Here is a 22,894-nt window from a genome sequence, read left to right as displayed (position 1 = left end):
AGTAGCAACGGAAAAGTAAATAAGCAAAGAACAATATGTGAAAAGCTCGTAGGCATTGGATCGGTGATGGAGAATTATGCCGGATGCGGTTCATCATGTAACAATCATAACATAGGGTGACACAGAACTAGCTCCAATTCATCAATGTAATGTAGGCATGTATTCCGAATATAGTCATGCGTGCTTATGGAAAAGAACTTGCATGACATCTTTTGTCCCACCCTCCCGTGGCAGCGGGGTCCTGATGGAAACTAAGGGATCTTAAGGCCTCCTTTTAATAGAGTACTGGAACAAAGCATTAACACATAGTGAATACATGAACTCCTCAAACTATGGTCATCACCGGGAGTGGTCCCGATTATTGTCACTTCGGGGTTGCCGGATCATAACACATAGTAGGTGACTATAGACTTGCAAGATAGGATCAAGAACTCACATATATTCATGAAATCATAATAGGTTCAGATTTGAAATCATGGCACTCGGGCCCTAGTGACAAGCATTAAGCATAGCAAAGTCATAGCAACATCAATCTCAGAACATAGTGGATACTAGGGATCAAACCCTAACAGAACTAACTCGATTACATGATAAATCTCATCCAAACCATCACCGTCCAGCAAGCCTACGATGGAATTGCTCACGCACGGCGGTGAGCATCACGAAATTGGTGATGGAGGATGGTTGATGATGATGACGGCGACGAATCCCCCTCTCCGGAGCCCCGAACGGACTCCAGATCAGCCCTCCCGAGAGGTTTTAGGGCTTGGCAGTGGCTCCGTATCGTAAAACGCGATGAATCCTTATCTCTGATTTTTTTTCTCCCCGAAAGTGAATATATGGAGTTGGAGTTGAGGTCAGTAGAGCGTCACGGGGCCCACGAGGTAGGGGGGCGCGGCCTCGACCCTCGTGGACAGGGTGTGGGCCCCCTGACGTGGATTTTTCTTCCGGTATTTTTCTTATTTTCCAAATAGATGTTCCGTGGAGTTTCAGGTCATTCCGAGAACTTTTGTTTCTGCACATAAATAACACCATGGAAAGTTTGCTGAAAACAGCGTCAGTCCGGCTTAGTTCCATTCAAATCATGCAAGTTAGAGTCCAAAACAAGGGCAAAAGTGTTTGGAAAAGTAGATACGATGGAGACGTATCACTCTACGAGTTGAGCATCGAGGCGGCCAATGGCAACGAGAAGGTCATGGCGAACTGGTTCCCCATGGCTCTCAAGGATGGTGCACGCTCGTGGCTCCTAAACCTGCCCGTGGGATCGATCTCCTCCTGGGGCGAGATGTGCGAGCGTTTCGTCGCCAACTTCCAGGGCACTCGCGACCGCCCGCTTGCCGCGGGTGACCTGCGGCACATCAAGCAACAGCCAGGGGAAACCCTGCAGAAGTACATCTAGCGCTTCAACAACGTTCGCCTCAAGATCCCCAAGGTTTCGGACGAGGCCATCATCTTGGCGTTCTCCGATGGTGTCCGCGATGTCAAGATGAAGGAGGAGCTCGCCATACACGAGGACATGTGCATGGCTGTGCAGATGTTCATGAAAGTGCGTTATATCGACTAGAGGGGGGGGGGGTGAATAGGCGATTTTTATGAATTCTTCACTGAGGAATTTGCCAATGAGGAAATTCCTTAGTGAAGAACTACTTGCAGTGGAATAAGTACTCAAAATTTTGCATAGCAGAACACAAGCATGGTCATCATGATGAAATGAACACAAGCACAGAGTACAGAAGCGTAAACAGAGGATAGCACAGGATGAAGACAAACAGACTGAAGAAATTGAACTGAGGAAATTGAGAAAGTCTTCAGTCAAAGTCTTCAAACACAGATATGAACATGTGCACAACACAGTTATGAGGAAATGAAAGAGTTGAGGAAATAGAACTAGTAAGCTTGGTGAAGACAATGATTTGGTAGACCAGTTCCAACTGTTGTCTCAGTTGTACGTCTGGTTGGAGCGGCTAGGTATTTGAACCTGAGGACACACAGTCCTCACCGTATTCTCCTTGAGCTAAGGTCACACAGACCTCGCCCAATCACTCATGGAAAGTCTTCAGGTGACTTCCAAACCTTCACAGACACGGTCACTCGGCGATCCACAATTTCCTCTTGGATGCTCTAGACCATGACACTTAACCGTCTGGAAGAAGCACAGTCTTCAAAGGTAACAAGCGTCGGATCCACACAGGATCAATCTCTTCAGTGATGCTCAATCACTTTAGGTTTGTGGGTGGTTGGGTCTGGGTTTTCCTCACTTGATGATTTTCGCTCAAAGTCCTCGGAGGATGGGATGCTCTCAAATGACAAGTGTCAGTTTCTCTCGGAGCAGCCAACCAGCTAGTGGTTGTTGGGGGCAGCTATTTATATCCTAGGGAGTAGCCCGACATGATAAGACATAAATGCCCTTAAATGATATGACCGTTAGGTGGGTAGATATTTTGGGACAGCTGGCGTATAGCACACCAACGGTCGAAAATTTGAGTATCAAATTCCTCAGGCCTATCATGTTCCTCACTGTGTAGGCAATCCGCACTGGCGAATTCCTAACTCCTCAGTCAGAACAAATTCCTCAGTGACCAGAACTTCGTCTCTGTCACTGAAGAATATGACTGAACTGTATGAGATTTCCAATGGCTTCACTCGAAGGGATTGGTAGGTGTAGGATTTTGAGTTGAGCATCACATGGAAATTTTTCCTTAGTATTTCCTCGAACCCCTTTAACAGTACGGTGTTTCCTATGACTCAAGAAAGAGAAAATGAAACTATGAAAATAAAAGTCTTCACGCTTCATGTTCCTCAAATGAATACCAAGTCTTCAAGGTCACACCAATTTCTTCACTTTCAAAGTCTTCAGAAAGTCTTCAGAAATCCAAAGTCTTCAGTCGAAGAGCTTCATTTTTAGGGGTCGACTTTCACTGTAAATATCAAACTCCTCATAGACTTATAGACCTGTGTACACTCATAAACACATTAGTCCCTTAACCTATAAGTCTTCAATACACCAAAATCACTAAGGGGCACTAGATGCACTTACAATCTCCCCCTTTTTGGTGATTGATGACAATATAGGTAAAGTTTTCAACGGGGATAAACATATGAAGTGTAAATACTGATATTGAGGAATTTGATTGCAAGATATAGAAGAACTCCCCCTGAAGATGTGCATAGTGAGGAATTTGCTTTTGAAGCAATGCACACTTGAAGAGTTGAATCATGGAGATCTCCCCCTATATCTTGTAATTCATACACGCATTTGACATAATATATGAAGAATTTGAAATGCTTGATGAAATATGGTGACTGATGTAATTCAGCATGCGTGCAATGACATTAATGAGGAATAAGCATGCAGAAGAAACAGCAAAAGTATCAGGCCACCATAGAGTTGAAGTTTACAACTCGATCCAACAAAGTCATCAGAAGAACGAGAGTTGTAACTTAGAAAAAAACGCCCATATAATAGACCCGCTTGAAGACTAACTCAAATTTCTCCCCCTTTGTCATTGAATGACCAAAAGGTTCGAAAATGAGGACTAACGCCCCTGAAGAATATCAAGTTGATGAAGGAGCGTCAGCGTTGTCGGGGTCGATTGTTGTAGTAGGGCCTGCCGCAGTGTCGTCCAAGTCCTCATGTTCATCAGTGTCACGTGATGAAGAATAGGAGCTGCCACCAAGGAAGGAACTTTGACCTTCTTTTACTTCTTCGGAGGAGGTGCAGCCCAGTCAAGATCTTCCTTGAGACCCATTTTCTTCAGATCTTCTTCACCATATATGTGCGACAGAACAGCCCAGGTGTGGTTGAGGGTTTCATGAAGGTAGTAGTGGTTTTTCTTCACTGCATTGTGGGTAGCAGTCATGTTGTGAAGAATTGAACCAAACTGACGTTTGACCCATTTATGATTGCGATCAACCTTCTGGTGAAGACTGAGGAGAAGCTCACGGTCAGTCATCACCCTAGGTGTTGTGCCTTGAGGATTTTGCTAGGATGCGTTGGCAGCAGAGTCATGGGTGGTAGAGTCATCATTGGTGGAGTAGGATGCAGCCTTCCGAAATTGACCATCCAATGGACGAATGCCTTCATCAGTTACAGCAGTAGCCTTGCCCTTTTCATCAGCTGAGGAAAATGTCTGTTTGAGGACTTCAATCAGGGGCAAGTAGCTGCAATGGTTCAGTGTATCAGCTTTGTAGTTGAGTGAAGATCTTGTTCTGATGAATCTCATAATCCACGGTGCATAAGGCTTCAACTCAAATGGTGACATTGCGACATTTGCCAGAATCCTCATGAAGAAATCATGGAAGTTGACAGGAACGCCTTGAATGATATTGAAAAGCAGATTCTTCATGATGCCAACGACATCTTCTTCATTCGAGTTGTGGCCCTTGATAGGACTCAATGTCTTTGTCAGAATGGGATAGACAGTCCGAGGCACATACAACAATTCCTTCACAAGGAATTTTGTTCTTGGGGCCTGACTTGGCTTCAAAGGCTTCATCAGCACTTGCATATAGTGATCTGTAAGCTCAGATTCATTGTAGACGCAACAAGCACCTTCAAGGGGTGGACTGAGAGGCAAAGCACGAAGCAATTCAGTAGCTGGTGCTTTGTAGTGAGTGTTTTCACACATCCAGTCCAGCACCCATGAATTCACATCTTCAGAGTTGCCGGTGATGTGCAGAGTTGCATAAAATTGAAGAATTAGCTCTTCATTCCAATCACATATGTCAGTGCAGAAATTTAACAGTCCAGCGTCGTAGAGAACACTGAGGACTAGCCCAAAGCATGGCAGAGATTCCATATCCACGTGAGGAATGTGCTCATGATCGAAGACTTAGTCTTTTTTGAGCAGCACTAAGGAATAGAAATTTGCCTGGTGGCAGTCCAGAAACGCCTCTTCCTTATGCGAGCAGAGTCATAAGGGTTGTAATCAGTGAAGAATATGTGCTCGCCGAAGAAATCATTAGCCTTGAATTTTTGCTTCCTTGAGAATGGATCCTTTGGCTTGGGCAGAGGAGTGTCAGTCAGTTGCATGATGACCTCAGGAATCGCAATCTCAGGCTCTTCAGGCAGAGGAATTTCTGGTTCCTCTTCAGTGGCAGCCTGGTTCTTCAACTCTTCATTTTCATTTTCTTCAGCACTAGCGGTTGCAATGTCTTCATGAGCTTCATCAGATCCCATTTGAACTGTAGTGGCTGGTGACTAAGGAATTTGCTGCAGTGGAGTGAAGAGTGGAGAATTGGGGTGCTGACTTTCCCAAAAGTCATCATTCATCACCGGTGTGGTACAGCCAATGTCCACATCTTCTTCTTCAATTTCTTCAACGCCAGCCTCTTCAGCAGTAAACTGAGGCATAGGCGAGGAAACTGCGGGGGTTGAAGGGATTTTATCCACTTCAATTTCTTCATCCATCTACTCTGACGAAGCAGCAGAAGGATTTTCTTCATCAGATCTGCTAGGGATCACATATTCTTCATCAAAAGGGATGATTTCCTTTGATGGCATGGAGGAAACTGGAACAGCATCAATTGGATTAGCAAATGAGCTTGTCAATTTCTTCATCTTCTTCGGTGCTGAAGAATCTGAAGGAGCTGATGCTTTCCTTTTCTTCACTGCTGCATGCTCTGCAGCCTTGGTCTTCTTCACATCTGATGCAGATGGAAGGATTGGAGTTGGGGTAGGCGCAGGAGGAGCAGAGGAATGTGGTTGATTTACTTCAGGCACAACTGATGCAGTTGCCTTGACTTCTTCATTTTCTTCAGGCGCACCACTAGTGGGTGCCCTGGCAGTTTCATCAGCGGCTGGAATGCAGTCATCAGCCCTGAAACTCACATTTTCTTTAGCAGCCTGATTGTCATCAGCGGTGCTGGCACTACTAGGAAAAGGGCTATAGATGGAATGGCCACAAATGGCGCACCAGGCATGTGGTGCGCCACTCCTATATAGCAGTGGCGCACCACGTTCTGGTGCGCCATTAGTGTGAAAGACACTAATGGCGCACCAGACGCTAGGTGCCCATTAGTAACAATTTTTTTTCCAAACATACTAATGGCGCACCAGGGCACAGTGCGCCATTACTAGTTCTAACTAGTAATGGCACACCAGCCTCACAGTGCGCCACTACTTTATTTTTTTATTTTTCATTTTTTGCAAAACTACTAATGGCGCACCAGGGAACAGTGCGCCATTACTAGTTTAAACTAGTAATGGCGCACTGTTCCCTGGTGCGCCATTAGTGTTATTTTTTTGCAAAACTACTAATGGTGCACCACCAGCAGGTGCGCCATTAGTAACCAGGGTTACTAATGGCGCATTTGTTGGTGGTGCGCCATTAGTAACCTGGGACGAGCTAGATATTTTGGACAGCCACACCTACCCACTCACTTTCCCCACTTCATTCTCTCCACCTCCTCCTCCAAGCTTGTCTCGGCTGCCTCCTCCTCCTCACCTCATTTGCACCATAAATTCATCCAAATTAAGTGGTTAAATTACCTTTTTTGATAGGTAAGTAAGGGGGAAGCTATCTTTATGTTGTTCTCCCTCCAACAACGTGCACATGCACTTTTTATGGCCTAGCTAGATCTATGTATGTTTGTGGTGTTGCATATATGTTTGTGTTTGCAGGTACCGGTATTTGAAATGCGATAGTTGCCAATATTTTGCCGGAATGTTGATTCATTTCCGTTTCGGCGAGAATTTTGGCACTATGCATTCTTTTTGGTCCTATTTTTAGGGAAAGTCATGCCAAATTTTTTCTTGGTTCTAAAATATCGTTTTGCTCTACCCCGCAGGCGACAATGGTCCGCACGATGACCGAAGGCATCGTGAATAGGTTTTTGAGCTCCGCGAAGGCCGAGATGCTTGAAAAGAACGAGACGGAGATAAGATGTCCGTGTCGAAGATGCAAGCTGAAGAGCCTTATTGCGGACCCGGATTCCGGGCAGGTGCGGGACCACCTGCTCTTGCGTGGTTTCATGGATGGTTATCGGTGGCAAGGTGATGAAGATGAGTATGAAGTCGTCCATGGGGGCCGGGCAAGAAATGAGGAAGGGCAGCAAGACAACCACCGCGTCTCGGGCGGGCGAGAAGACGAATTATCTCCAGGACATGATCACGACGGTGATGCTGTACACAGTCATCATGTAGAAGATGCCGGACATGATAATGAGGAAGATGCGGGAGCAGACGAAGGGCATGATCATCAAGATGAAGATGCCGGCGGAGCAGACGACGATGGACCATCGATGGGCTGGGTGCAGGACCCTTCAAGAGCTGCTTCTCAAGCAGACGGATAACGCAAGAGCTGCCGCCTGAGAGAAAGCCAAGCTGGATCAACTGGAGATAGACGCGGTTACTCCATTGTATGAAGGATGCAGGCCCGAGGATACCCGCCTGAAAGTAACTCTCATGGCTCTGGAGATGAAGGTAAAACACAAAATGACCGACGCATGCTTCGACGAGAACATGTCATTCTGGCACGAACGTCTTCCCAAGGGGAACAAGTGCCCGACTAGTTTCGAGGAGGCGAAGAAAATTGTGTGTCCTCTGGATTTACCGCATGTGAAATACCATGTGTGCATGAACAATTGCATCATTTATCGGGACGAGCACGCGGAGTCTACCATATGTCCGGTGTGCGGCGTCACTCGATACAAGAAGAGGAAGAAAGCTCCTCGAAAAGTGGTGTGGTACTTTCCGATCACTCCTCGTCTGCAGCGGTATTTCGCGGACCCTAAGGTAGCAAAGCTCCTGCGTTGGCACGCGGATAGGGAGGAGAAGAAGCGAGAAGATGACGCAAATGATCCGGAGATAAATAAAAAAGACAAGATGCTGAGTCACCCTAAGGATGGGAGCCAGTGGCAAGCGTTGAACTTCGAACACCGAGAATTTGGGAAGGATCCAAGGAACATCGTGCTGGGCGCGAGCACCGATGGAGTCAATCCGTTTGGTAGCCAGAGAAGCACACATAGCACCTGGCCTGTGTTTGTGTGGATGTACAACCTTCCCCCCTGGTTGTGCATGAAGAGGAAGTACATTCACATGAGTATGCTAATTGAAGGGCCGAAACAACCAGGGAACGACATCAATCTGTATCTCGGGCTGCTGAAAGAGGAGCTAGACATGCTGTGGAAAACGCCGGCCAATACGTGGGACGCCGCAGAGAAAGAATATTTCCCTATGAGAGCCGCACTGCTCACGACGGTGCACGACTATCTCGGTTACGGATATCTCGCGGGGCAGGTGGTCCACGGATTTTCTGGATGCGTCAGGTGCATGGATGACACAACGTATCGCCAGCTAGATAGAGATCCCGGGTCTTCGAAAACCGTGTTCATGGGACATCGAAGGTGGCTTCGCGACAATGACCCATGGAGGAAGCGCAAGGATCTGTTCGATGGTGAAACCGAACCCCGAAGATGCCCGCGTACGAGGAGCGGCGAGGAAATAGACGAGCTGTTGAAAAATTGGAAAGATTGCCCACTGCCGGGAAAGAAGCAAAAGGCGCCAGAGCCGGGAAAGAAGCGAAAGGCGCCAGAGCCACTGCTGAAGGTATGGAAAACGAGGTCTGTTTTCTGGGACTTGCCGTACTGGAAGATCCACCGTGTGCCTCACAGCCTTGATGTCATGCATATCACAAAGAACGTGTGCGAGAGTCTGCTTGGTACCCTGCTCAACATGCCAGCGAGGACCAAAGATGGGCCAAAAGCAAGGGCAGACTTGAAATCAATGGGCATCAGGGAGGAGCTTCACGCTAATGATGATGATGATGATGAGGCGAAGCAGGACACGGAAAGTCGTCGCAAAGGCAAAAAGGCCAAGAAGACCGGAAATGACTTCCCTCCCGTGTGCTTCACTCTAAGTCAGGAGGAGATTGATCAATTTTTCACCTGCCTCGTAGGAGTAAAACTTCCTTACGGTTACGCGGGGAAGATAAGCAGATACCTAGACTCAGCGAAGCAGAAGTTGAGCGGGATGAAGTCTCACGACTGTCACGTGCTGATGACGCAGATACTTCCAGTTGCAATCCGTGGGATCATGGATGCGCACGTCCGTGAAACGCTATTTGGCCTATGCAACTTTTTCGACGTCATCTCTCAGAAGTCGGTTGGCGTGAGGCAACTCAGAAGGCTACAGGAAGAGATCGTGGTGATACTATGCGAGCTTGAGATGTACTTCCCACCCGCATTCTTCGACGTTATGGTGCATCTGCTGGTCCATATCGTGGAGGATATCATCCAACTCGGGCCGACGTTCCTGCATAGCATGATGCCGTTCAAAAGGATGAATGGTGTCATCAAAGGATACGTTCGCAACATGTCACGTCCAGAGGGAAGCATAGCCAGGGGCTTTCTGACCGAAGAGTGCATCTCCTACTGCACGAATTATCTAGGCATCGAGAACCCCGTTGGTCTGCCCGTCAACAGGCACCTCGGCAGGCTCACTGGATGGGGTCACCGTGAGGGTCGCCGCGAAATGCATGTCGACTTCGATGGTCGACTCGCCGACTTTGAAAGACCAAACCTAGTCGCGCTACAACACATAGACGTGGTCGATCCTTGGGTGGTAGAGCACAAAACCTTTATTGAGATGACGTACAATGACCGAGGCCAACAGAGGACGGACGGAGATATAATCAAAGAGCACAACTCAGGTTTCACGCGTTGGTTCAAGCAGAAGCTTCTGTCGTACCCTTTACATGAGGATTCTTCCGCGGAAGAACAACTCATATTCGCCTTGTCACAGGGCGCCGAGCACAACCTGATGACATATGAGGAGTACGATATCAACGGCTACACATTCTACACCGAGGACAAGGACATGAAGAGCGATGGTTATCAGAACTCTGCGGTAACGATGGAATCCTACACCGGTAACGACAAGGACAGATACTACGGAAGGATCGAGGAGATCTGGGAGCTGAGCTACGCTAGAGAGAAAGTCCCGATGTTCCATGTCAGATGGGCCAAGAGCGTCATAAAAGAAGACCGATATTTCACCACCATGGTTATACCCGAAGCCAAATCCAAGACCGCAGGCGCGAACGTCACCGCGAAAAATGAGCCATGGGTACTGGCTTCCCAAGTGGACCAATGCTTCTTCATTACCGACCCGTCAAAGCCCAGTCGTGTTGTCGTGAGGAGAGGCAAAAGGAAGATCATCGAAATGGATGGAGTCACCAATGAGCAAGACTTCGACAAGTACGGCGACCCGAAGATGGAACATGACGACGACGATGAAGTATCAGCATACACCACCAGAAGAAGCAGGACCACCCTACCTAAAGGACGTCCGTTCAAGAGAAGAACTCCATTTACGAAAAATAAGGGCAAGAAGATTGTGAACAGATAGCTAGCTAAGATCGATTGTATTTAAATTGTAGCCTTCATTTCTCGATTGTATTTCATGGGCACTTTTTGAACTCATGAATATTTTTAAATTTCATGGAAACTCGATCTCGATCCCCCTCCATCTCGATCGCTATCCCACCTCGCCAGATACGGCCCCCTCGCCGCCGAGCACCCCCCGCACCCTCCCCCGCTCCCTCCCCAACCCGCTCCACCGTCACAAATGAATGCAACTAAAATTGCAAAAAAACAAATTTGATTATATTTTCAAATAATAAATTTGATGATTTTTTCATATTCATAAATAATTTCAAATAACAAATTTGATTATATTTTTTAAAAAATCATTACTGTTTTTATAAAATATTATTACTGTTTCATATTCATATTCATTTTCTAAAAAATTATTAGATGCAACAAAAAATAATTAAAAAAAGATTACTAATGGCGCACCTCTGGCTGGTGCGCCATTGCTATATAAAAAAGTTTACTAATGGCGCACCGATCGTGGGTGCGCCATTGCTTTATTAAAAAACATTCTAATGGGGCACCGCTTCTGGGTGCGCCATTGGTAAGTTTCCCCCCTATAGCTAATTCCTCCCTCTCCCTCGCCAGTTCCCCTTCGTCCCTCTCCCTCGCGCCAGTTCCTCTCCGTCCGCTCCCAATCCGCGCCCCCGCCGCCTCCCTCTCCCCATCCTCCCCTTCCTCCCCTCCGACCCCACCCCACTCTCGCCGGAGCAGCGCCACAGGGCCGACACCAACCTCGCCCTCGCCCGCGCGCGCCGCTACCTCCGCCTCGCCGAGTCCGGAGCTGCTCGTGGAGGAGACGTGGCTGGAGGCGCTCTCCGGGGAGGTGCCCGTCTACCCGCCGCCCTCGAGCGCCAGTTCGTCGCCCTCGAGCGCCTGCACGCCAAGGTGCCCGTCTACCCGCCGCCCCACCTCGTCTTCCACGCGCTCCACTATGCTGTTAGGGTTAAGATTTTTTTAGTCCCCGCCCCCGACTCTGCTGCTGAAATTACCGTTGAAATCGAGGTAAAATCACTGTTGAACTGGGTGTAAAATCACTACTGTTGAAATTCAAATTTAAACTTGAAAATGAAAATTGAATTGGAGAATTAAATCACTATTTTTAGTCCCCATTTCTGAACCTATGCTAAGTATGGCAATGCCACAGAGTATAAGAAGTACTCCTGCATCTTACACAATGATAGGTCTAATTTATGCTACTCAACGAAAGAAGAAGAAAAATGCACTGGACATACACTGAAGAAAAATGCACTGTATCATCGGGTAATTGTCCATGGTTTATACCTGAAAATAAGTTTATCTCATGGCATGAATGTAAGTATCTGTTCCGCATTCATGGGCTATCTACCCAAGGTAAACCTAGAAAATGAGTTATATCTAGGACAAGCCACTGTCAATTAACACTCTATACACTGCCAACTGTATTTAGTTAACATTACACTGCCACTGCTATTCAGCACAAACGTTTGATCATCTCACTCTACTTACTGTCAATTGACACTGTATAACTGTCAGCTCCATTCACTAGCAGCAGCCAGCACTTCTGAATCTAATCTTTCTTGGGCAAGCTCGGCTACTTGTTGTTAGTCATTCACTAAAAGATCCTCAACAGAATGCATGCATCTAGTATTAAATTTCTTGGATGGATCATCTCTTTTAGCAAAGGACTGTAATAATTAACTAACTGAAAATTTGACATTCTGGACTATGCTTGGCTCTGGTTTTGTGAAATCTCATCTCTTTTCTACTGCCATGACTAGTCATGAATTTTATTTTACTTTCCCCACTTTATAAAATTCAGAAATTGTTTACTAGCTCAAGCTTCTCCTTTGCACTTTATCACTTCAATCTGCTACTACCTCAAGCTTCTCGTTTACACTTGTGCCAAGTAACATTTTTTCCTTGTATAATTATATGGTGGTTGACTGAGCTGCTACTTTTTCCTTGTAGAAGATCGCAGGTCGAGTGGGAGGGATCCGGTTGCGACGACACCGAATCACCAGCAAGGCAGGTGCCTAGAATAATAGGTTGACTCACCTATATATACTACTATCTTGCATCTCTCTCTTGTTTCTTCTTCTACTACAATACAAAGAGAGTCATTTCAGTTACTTGTCTTAGTGTGTGGTGTCGCTGTTTATTGTTCAACACCAGCAGCTAGCTCTATTTAGGTCTAGTAGAAACGACATGGCTCTCCAATTTTTAAGTAATCTTGCATATGACTTGGATATACCTTATGGAGTTGTAACAGTTCCTCTTGGTGCTTAGGTGCATTTTCTTTGTGTAACTTGGTTTAAAAATGTGATTTGGTCTTTTGTGGCATTTGGATGCCTAAATCCCATTTTCTTAATCATATTGCTTGGAAACTTTTGGTTATCTCCTCTCAGTGATGAAATAATTTTTATGTACTGCACTTTTTCATAATTAGGTAATAACGTTGGTTACAGTTTTGGTAGTTCAAACGGGATGTATCTCATTTTGCAGACAGATTATTTTCTGGAATATCATATATTCAAATTTGTAATGAATGATGGCTTCTACCTGAATTAGTAGACTCTATGGTGTTAGTTTGTTCTAAATACAGTAAGATAATTTTAACAACTATAGAACATGTTGAGACTAGCAACTTTTTTGTGACATCAACCAACAGTCCTGTCACTGGGTTATCCTATTTTATATTTTTAATTACTAACTTAAGTTTGAGTAAACATTGGCAGTGAAGTCCTCATAATAATCAGGCGGATGTTAACTTTCTGATGTCCCCAGAGGTTAACTAAGATTGTGGTGCTAGTAGAGGCACATTGTGGCCTTTTCATCCATATGAAAGTAGAGGCACATTGTGGTGCTAATTTGCTGGGTTTTGTCTCCGACCATCGTGTCGTGATGATTTTGCAGGTACCCCGAGAGGCCCTTGAGTTTGCCGGAATGTCGATTAACTTCCGCTCCGGCAAATTCGGGTACTCCATATGTCCTATTTTCAGCAAAGGTCATGCTGAAATTTTCCGTGAATTTTAGCATGACTTTGCTAAAAATAGGACATATGGGGTACTTGCGACTAATGCATGGGCTGGGGTATCTTAGTACTTAATTAAGTAGGATCAATTGCCCCTTTATTCTTGCTGCATTAAACCATAGGTGGCAATAGAGCCAAGTGATTAGGCCCAAATGATGAAAGCTTAGGCTTTTAGGGTGCCTTGGCGTCGACAAACCCTAAATGATAAAAGCTTAGCTTTTAGGATGCCTCTCGGTGTCGACAAACCCTAAATGATGAGACCATGATCTTGTTCCTTGACAATAACCAACTTTTTGACCAAACTTTTTTCCTATTTAGAGCGAAACATGGCCCACAATGATGAGGCCGGTGGTTCAGGCGGCAAGCAATTCTGGGAGCTGTCCCAGGAGCTGGAGGAAGAACATCACCGCTATTGGGACGATGCCGCGGAAGACACCGATCCTGACTACACAACCCCTAGTGGGGTCGGGGATGACACCACTGATGGTGCCGCCGAGGATGCCACCATTGATGATGGCGGCGCACGCACAGATGGAAGCCAACCGAAGGACCGGCGCCCGAACGTGCTCGGCACCGTCAAGGAGGAATTTACTGAAGTGAACTCCGACGGGCATCCAACGGCGCCCAAACAAGTAGTCAAGGGGTACTCGATTTAGCTCGGGTGCATTCTCCGGAGCACCGTCTCGATCAACACCGAGAACCTAAGGCATAAGGACCGAGGGAATTTGCGCAGCCTCCTCTTCACGAAGCTGCACGAACGATACAAGTTCCCCGCTGAGTTTGCAAACACACGCCTCTCAGGGAATAAAGTGAACAGTGCCGCCCTCACGAGGATGAGCACGGCCCTGTCTACATGGAGAAGCACGGTGAAGGCAATGATTGAAAAAGGTGATAGTTATGAGAAGATCAAGGCAAAATACCCTTTGATGAGCGAAGATGACTACAAGGAGTTCAAGATCAAGTGCGAGAGCAGCGCAACCTCCGAATCAAGTCAGTGGGGGAAAGAAATGCGGGAGTTGAACTTAGGGGTCCACCAACTCGGTCTCGGCGGTTACAGAGTGGCGGAGCCTATATGGGACAAGGAGCGGAGCGTGCAGAGCAAGGCCTACCACCCCGCTTCGAGAAATTACGTGACAAGCAGACCAGGAACTTTGTCAGGGCCCGGTACAAGGAGGACCCAGTAACAAAGGAGCTTACCACGGATCCGAAGACCAGGGCGCTTGAGCTTGTTCTGGTAAGGAATACACCCCCCCCCCCCCCCGTAATTAGCTCCATATGGTTGCATTTCTAATTAATGAAGCCATATTTCTAAATGCTTCACATTCCTTCCGCAGGAGGCTGAAAGGAGTAGCGCGGGGTCGTCTCAGAGCTCCCCTTTTGACACCCCTTTAAATAGGGCGTTGAACGTAATGAAAAACAAGGATAAGCTCAGTAAGCCGTCGTCAGCTGGTCGTGTGGCCAGCAAAGGCTTGTCCACAAAATGGTCGTCATACTATACCGCTGGTGGGCGAAAGGAGAAAAAGACCAGCTCGGAAAGCCAGTCGCGCGAGATTCAAGAACTCAAGGCACAAGTGGCGCGGATTCCGGAGATTCTCCAAGAGCAAGTGCAATAACAACTGGGAACGACGCTCACCGCCATAGTGCCTACCTTGATTCAGGGGCTGACGACGTGGATTGCGGGCGGCCAACAGGGGCCTCCCCCGGTTCCCAGCTTCACGGCCAGCAACTCGCACAACGCGCAGGCGGCGCCATTGGTGTCTCCGGCGGAGGCGGCATTCGTGTCTCCAGCGCCGGCACGGGCATTGGAGCTTAATGCACCCGGGTGTATGCCGGCCGGCACCTCGCCAGCAAGCGGCCCCTCCGTCAGTTGCACGCCCGCCGTTGGCAGTGCCTCGACATTAGCCGAGCTCGACGACATCACGGTAACTAAGCTTCTCGGCCGATGACTTCATCTCCTTGCCTTTGACTGGGCATCCCTGACGCCCTACAGGTTTTCGCAGGGCGCCGCCGACATTCCTTGCACTCTCCTGCACTTCGTGGGCGGCGAGTTGGTCGATGTCGCCAAGGGCAGAATCGTTCAACTGGGCAACCGCGTGTTCCACGGTAATCCGATGCCACCCAGCTTGTATGGGGTTGAACTGGTTCGGGTGCTGCCAGGCTGCGACGAGTTGTTACCTCCGATTCGACCCGCTGGGGCCGATGAAGATGATGTGATGACCCTCAGCGCCTGCGTAAGCTGGCCCCTGCTTTGGCCGAAGAGCCAGATTCGTTTGGGGGCGGGGGACACCACCCCACAGACAAGACCGCCAGTCGTGCCAGCGCCAAGCCATGGCAAGAACGCCGCAACGCTACCGGACATGCCGGACATCCCTATGGCACAGGATCCGAACATGCATATGGCACAGGATCCGGACGACGACGACAACGACGGCGGTACATTTTCCAACGTCGATAAGTACTTTGCCGAACATGGGTACGGTGACGAGTTCTGCGGGCCTCCTTCTCAAGAACCCAACCCTGAAAAAGACGACTGTGATCTAGCTGGTACGGCGGAGAAACCCAATTGCAACAAGCGTCGTCTGGCGTTCAGTTCTCAGGAGACGCCTCCAGCTGCCGCCTTCACCGAGCCTCAGATAGCAGAGGTGCGAAATATTATCAGCCCCGACACGCTCAAGAAGGCGGTCTGTGAGCAGAACTCGATCCCATTACAGTAGATCAGGAAGAAGGGACGGAAACGAAAGACTACCAAGGGCGCCAGTGCGAGCCAGCCGGCACCGAGTACGATCCGTGCTCAGGACGGGCCACCTTCACCTCAGGATATCTCGAGGAGGGTGCATGTGGCGGGTAGGGCGATGCAACCGACAAATATGCTCAATGCTGCAACCGGTGCTATGCGGAGTCTGCATGACAGTGTTCTTTCTTTGGAGAAGCGGCGTCTCAGAGAGAATGATGTGGCATACCCGGTTTTCGTGGCCAAGGTGCCAGAGGGCAAGGGCTTTGTGGATAGCGCCGTCGGGGGTACGATCGTCCTGCGGTTTGATGACATCTTTGCAATGCTTAACCTTCATCCGCTGCACTACACCTTCGTTCGGCTGTTTTCGCTGAGTATGGAGATGCGGATCATTAGAGACAAGACCCCGGACATTGTGATAGTCGACCCCTTCTACATGCGTGCCAAGATCTTGGGCAGCGCTGGGGACCGGCAAGTCGCGAGTTCACACCTCGAAGGCGTCATTCTGGCAAACCCAGATAAGGATAACTTCCTCGTGCCTTACTTTCCCGAGTAAGTCATCTCCTAACCACCCCGTAACATATGATTTCTTAGATTTCGATCGTTCTTTTTTTTTCTAACATTCCGTGTTCTGTGCAGTGACACACATTGCACACTCATCCTCTTAAGCCCGAAATATTCCATGGCCACGTATTTCGACCCGGACCGTGACTCCAAGATAGACTACACAAATATCAAGAAAGTTCTTGATGATGCTCTCCCCGGCTACGCCGCATCTGGAGGCACCTTTAAGAGGCCAGCTCGTAGGTACGGCAGGCACGTGTTCACCCACAATACGACGTTCCCCTGCGTCAAGCAGCCGCCTGGCGGTCAGAAGGATGCCTACTACGCCCTCCATCACATGCGGGCGATCGTACGGGACCATAATCACCTTCTGCTACCAAATAATCTCAAAGATTGGGCCGCAAGCTTGGCGGCAATCCAGGACGCGGACATCCGACAAGAATTCTTTCGCATCTAGTCGGAGTTTGCAGAAATCATCCATCAAGATGTCCTTCGTACCTCGGGGCAGTTCTACCTCAAATTTCAACCGTCCAATAGTGAGATAGACACAACGCTACAAATGCAGGCTGGCAACGCCCGCGACTTCATGACCATCACGACAGACGACGGCTTCATCCACGCTTCGGTCCCATGAGTCGAGTCGAAAGTAGTGATGCTATGTGTAGTTCTAAAACATTGATTAGCTCATGTTGTAATTAAACTTTAATGAACTTGTATGTCTCTTTGGTTTGGACAGTCGTTCAACTTAGATGTAATCGATGCTATTTATTAGTAGGACCATGAATCGTGCTATTAATGTCTTGCTTTTCTCTTCCGATCCTTTTGTTACATACTTATATATTGCTTATGTATTGTCTGTTGTTTGGCTAGTGCATAGAGATGACGTCGTATGTCGTGTACAAGGGTAAGGTTCTCGGAGTCTATGACGACTGGGAGGAGTGTCGGAGACAGGTTCACCGTTTCAGCGGTAACAGTTACAAAGGGTACACCACTAGGGCGGAGGCGGAATCTAGATACGCGGGCTATCTAGCGGGAGAGAGGAGGGAGCATTGGAGGAACCGGATGAAGACCAGTTTCATCACGATGATGCTCATCGTGATGACCACAGCTCTCTTCTATGTGATGGTAGTTTAGATGATCGATATCGACTTGTAATGTGAAGACAAACTCGCTACACGCGGTCTCGAGACTTGTAATTCGGAGACTAATATGATGAATTGTATTCGGAGACTAATCTTCTATTGTATTCGATGAATCTGCTGTTGCTGTGTGGTGCTGTTTATATTCTGTCCAATAATATATTTTGTAATATGTGCAAATATCAGAAAAGAAAAAAAATCCCTAATATACATACTAATGGCGCATCACCCCAACGTGCGCCATTAGTATGCCAAAGGATACTAATGGCGCATCACACAAACGTGCGCCATTAGTATGCCAAAGGATACTAATGGCGCATCACCCCGACGTGCGCCATTAGTATGCCAAAGGATACTAATGGCGCATCAGTCCGCAGTGCGCCATTAGTATGGCAAAGCACATGGGTAAATATGGCCTCCTGGGAGGCATACTAATGGCGCACCGTGGCCTATACTAATGGCGCACTGCCTGGTGCGCCATTAGTATATCAGGTATATCAGATACTAATGGCGCACCAGTGGTGCGCCATTAGTAAAAAATACTAGTGGCGTGGTGCTAGTAGCGCACCAGCAGTGCGCCATTAGTAGGCAAAACTGGTGCGCCACTAGTAGGCCTTTTCCTAGTAGTGTGGCATGTTCTTCAGTTGGCTGAGCAGATGCTTCAGCCTGAGGAATTTCTTGTTGCGATGGGGCTGCAACATTTGAGGTGAACATCTTAGTCAGTTTGACAAACCTGACCTTGGCTCCTTTCTAATCAACATAGTAAGCATTGAAATCATCATTGAGGACTTTGATTTCAGACTGGATCTTCACAAGTTCATCAGTTGTCATAGAGACAACGTTGTTCTTCAGGAATTTCTCCTTCCTGTACTGTGCTTTCTTGAGCTGCATGGCCTTCTCAAATTTCCATTTCTCTTCTTGGATGAAGGCAGTCAGCATATGACTTTGACCAGGAGTCAGCTTGAAGTCAGGCATAGGAGTGTTTGGGTCCTTGTGCCAGAGATCAATGTAATCGAGGATCAACTTTGGATCCAAAAGTAGAGGCACATTTTGCCCTTGGCTCTAGCGGCCCTGACTTGCCTGTCTCTGATGATTTGAGCAAGTTCTTCATCATCAGCTTCGTCTTCTTCAGACGGCACTTGGAAGGCGACCTGCTTCTTGTGAGGACTTCGGCGAGAGCCTCGTCCAGCAGTGGTCTTAGTCTTCAGCAGAGAGGGTCCTGTTGAAGAATTTGCTGCAGCTGAGGAACTAGCTCAAGCTCCTGAGGCAATAGAGATGTCTGTAGTCCTTTGGCACGTGGCAAGATGCACAGGTGCTGAGGATTTTGTCAGAGCAGCTGAGGACGTTGGAGGAGTAGGAGCCGTGTGAGGAATTGGCCGTGAGGGCTTAGCTGAGGAAATTGGCCGTGAGGGCATTGAAGAAGAGGCACTTGGCTTGTGTGGAGGCTTCTTTTCCATGGATTTCTTCGGCCTTACAGAGGCCTCAGCGGTAGCAGCAGCAGAATCTTCATTGAATTTCTTCACTGCATCTTTTGCCTATTTGGCCAGCTTGGCCTAGCGCTTCGCCCATTCTTCGGGAAACTCTTCACCGCGTTTGATGCTAGTGGGATCTGCTTCTTGGCCAGGTGCCAATGGTGGTCTTGAGCATGGAGCAGTAACATCGAATTTCTTCATGTACTTTGGAGTCACATATCTATACTCCCTCCACTCTCTTGCCCATCTCCTCTCAATCTTCTGAATGCGCACCTTGCGCTGATTTTTATCTTCCTCAGGGGGTGTGCAGCACCCAGCATAGATGTCCTCAGGGATTTCAAATGCAATGTTGACCTCAGGCCTCTTTCCTCCTTTCTGTGGCTTCTTACCGTCAGCCATTTTCTTCAGATGAGGAATTTGAACAACGGAATTCTCTGAAGAAGTATGCAACTTTTCTTCGAGGAACGCTGCAAATGAGTTAAGTTGATGAGAACCTAGTGATTCAGTAGCAGACATGAGTACCTGTCAACAGAGTATAGTTGCGAGGAATTTGGAGAGGTCATATGCGTTCTCAGAAGGTTTTTCAAAAAGAACAAGTTTGAGGAATTTGACCAGTTGAGTCTTGAAGAATTTCACTAAGCGTTCTTAGTCTTAGGTTCCAGAGTTGTACAGATCAGAAATCCGCACAATTGAGGAATCTTGAAGAAAAATTATTGCTTAGATAAATGAATCAAGAACAGATGACATGTGAGGTGCTTAGTGTGTGAAGAATTTGAAGAATAAACACCTTTTGAAGATTTTGCAGAAATCATTTGAATCAAAGAGGGCAGTAAAAGTAACTTTCAATTACCCTAAAGGAAGAACACGACGAACTGTGAGGTGGAGAAGTGAAGTTCGTCTGTGCAGATCTTCCACGCCCTAACTCGGCGGAGGAAGACGGCTACGGCGGCGGCGGAGTGAAGATTTCCGCGGCCGGCGCGAGTACGACGGCGACGAGGTCGAGGCAGTGAAGCTCTTCCTCACTGGCGACGATGAAGTAGCGGCGGCGCTAGGGTTGGAGAAGCTTGAGCTGGAGAGAGGTCGAGCGAAGTAAAGGAAGTGAGAAAGGGGAGAGGGGGTATTTATAGCCATGGTGAAAAATGGTTCGCCCGAAGAAATTGGACGAACGTGCCCCTGACCCTTCTCATTCGCTTGACATGTGTCACCCACGTACTAAGAAGTGGAGATCGTGTTAGATCGTGGGTGAATAGATAAGTATTTCGTGGGATGCGGAACGGTTTGAGCGGTAAAGCCGAAAATTTGGATAAGATAAGTTAAAAGTTCCATTCGCAAATTCTTCAGCTGACAAGGACACAGTGAAGAATTTGAACGAGTTTCAAATAGAACGCACATGAAGAATTTGTGAATAGATTGGGTTGAGTATAGCATAAGGGGGGAGGGTCCGATCACATTCACTTAGCAGAAATAGCAACTTGAAGAAACAGCAATAAGTGAATGATGTAGAGGACATAAACTCATATATATATAGCCAATGAAGAAAAACGACGGAAACAGTGAAGATTTTGCAAAGTTGAAGATTTTGAACAACTGAGGAATTTCAAAAACTTAGGAAAAACTCAAATCGAAGATTTTCAACTTTTGGTGGTGGCGTGACCCACCGTATAAGAATGATGATTTCAGACACCGCATACAATTGTCGTAGGGTTCTGAGAATCAAATTCTTCATTAATTTCTTCACACTTAGAGTGTTATTCTTCATTGATTGAAGAAAAACGTTTCTTCATGTGTTGCACATCTAAGTCATCAATTTTGCATAAGTGTTAGGATGAGTGTCCTTTTCAAAGAACATTCGAAGATTCTAGGATATTTAGCTCACACTACAACTTGCTAAATCTCTTCTCATCCAAGGGATTAGTGAAGATATCGGCTAGCTGTTCTTCAGTCTTCACATGCTCAATAGAAATGTCGCCCTTAAACACATGATCGCGAAGAAAATGATGACGAATCTGAATGTGCTTTGTCTTCGAGTGCTGAACTGGGTTGTGAGAAATCTTGATGGAACTCTCATTGTCACAGAAGAGAGGCACATTCTTCACGTTGACGCCATAGTCCTTGAGAGTTTGCTTCATCCACATCAATTGAGCACAACAAGAACCAGCAGCAATGTACTCAGCTTCAGCAGTAGACAGTGATACGCAGTTCTGTTTCTTCGAGGACCAACAGACCAAAGATCGTCCGAGGAAATGACATGTACCAGATGTTGACTTGCGGTCCACACGATCACCAGCATAGTCAGAGTCAGAATATCCAATGAGATCAAAATCCGAGCCCTTGGGGTACCATAATCCAAGTGTTGGTGTGTGAGCTAGATATCGAAGAATATGTTTCAGAGCCTTATGGTGTGATTCCTTTGGTGTAGCTTGAAATCGGGCACACATGCAAACACTAAGCATAATATCTGGCCTAGATGCACATAAGTACAATAAAGAACCAATCATGGAGCGGTATACCTTTTGATCGAAGTCAATACCATTTTCATCAGTGCACAGATGGCCATTTGTGGGCATTGGAATTTTGACGCCTTTGCAATCTTGCATGCTGAATTTCCTTAGTACATCCTTGAGGTATTTCTCCTGAGATATGAATATGCCATTGCGCTGTTGACGAATTTGCAGACCTAAGAAGAATTTCAACTCTCCCATCATAGACATTTGATATTCTTCACCCATCATATAGGCAAATTCATCACTATAACGTTGGTCAGTACAGCCAAAGATGATATCATCAACATATATTTGGCACAGAAATAATTCATCATCATATGATTTAGTGAAAAGTGTAGGGTCGAGTGAACCGGGTTTGAAGCCTTTCTTCATGAGGAATTCCTTCAAAGTATCATACCACGCCCGAGGGGCCTGCTTGAGGCCATAGAGGGCCTTATTTAGTCTGAAGACTTTGTCAGGATGCTTAGGATCTTCAAAACCTGGGGGTTGAGCAACATATACTTCTTCCTCAAGCTTACCATTGAGGAATGCACTTTTCACATCCATTTGATATAAAGTGATATCATGATGGTTAGCATAAGCGAGTAATATGCGAATAGCTTCAAGTCTGGCAACAGGTGCAAAAGTTTCATCGAAATCAATTCCTTCAACCTGTGTGTAGCCTTGAGCTACTAGTCGTGCCTTATTCCTCACCACAAGGCCATTTTCATCTTGCTTGTTGCGGTAGATCCACTTTGTGCCAATGATATTGTGTTTGCGAGGATCTGGACGATTGACCAGTTCCCAAACGTTGTTGAGCTCGAACTGATGTAATTCTTCTTGCATGGCCTGAATCCACTCAGGCTCCAGAAATGCTTCATCTACCTTAGTGGGCTCTGTGATAGAGACAAAAGCATAGTGCCCACAAAAGTTAGATAAATGTGAAGCTTTTGAGCGTGTGAGAGGACCCGGTGCTTTAATGTCATCGATGATCTTTTCAACTTGCACTTCCTTTTCAAGGCGAGGATGAGTTGGTTGTCGTCGAGGAATTTGATCAGCATTTTCTTCAGCACCATTTTCTTCAGCATTTTCTTCAGGTGCATTAGCTCGACGTTCTTCAC

This window comes from Aegilops tauschii, chromosome 7, assembly GCF_002575655.3.
Source record: "Aegilops tauschii subsp. strangulata cultivar AL8/78 chromosome 7, Aet v6.0, whole genome shotgun sequence".
NCBI lineage: Eukaryota > Viridiplantae > Streptophyta > Magnoliopsida > Poales > Poaceae > Aegilops > Aegilops tauschii.
The sequence above is the reverse complement of the archived record's forward strand: the minus strand, read 5'-3'. Positions refer to the sequence as shown.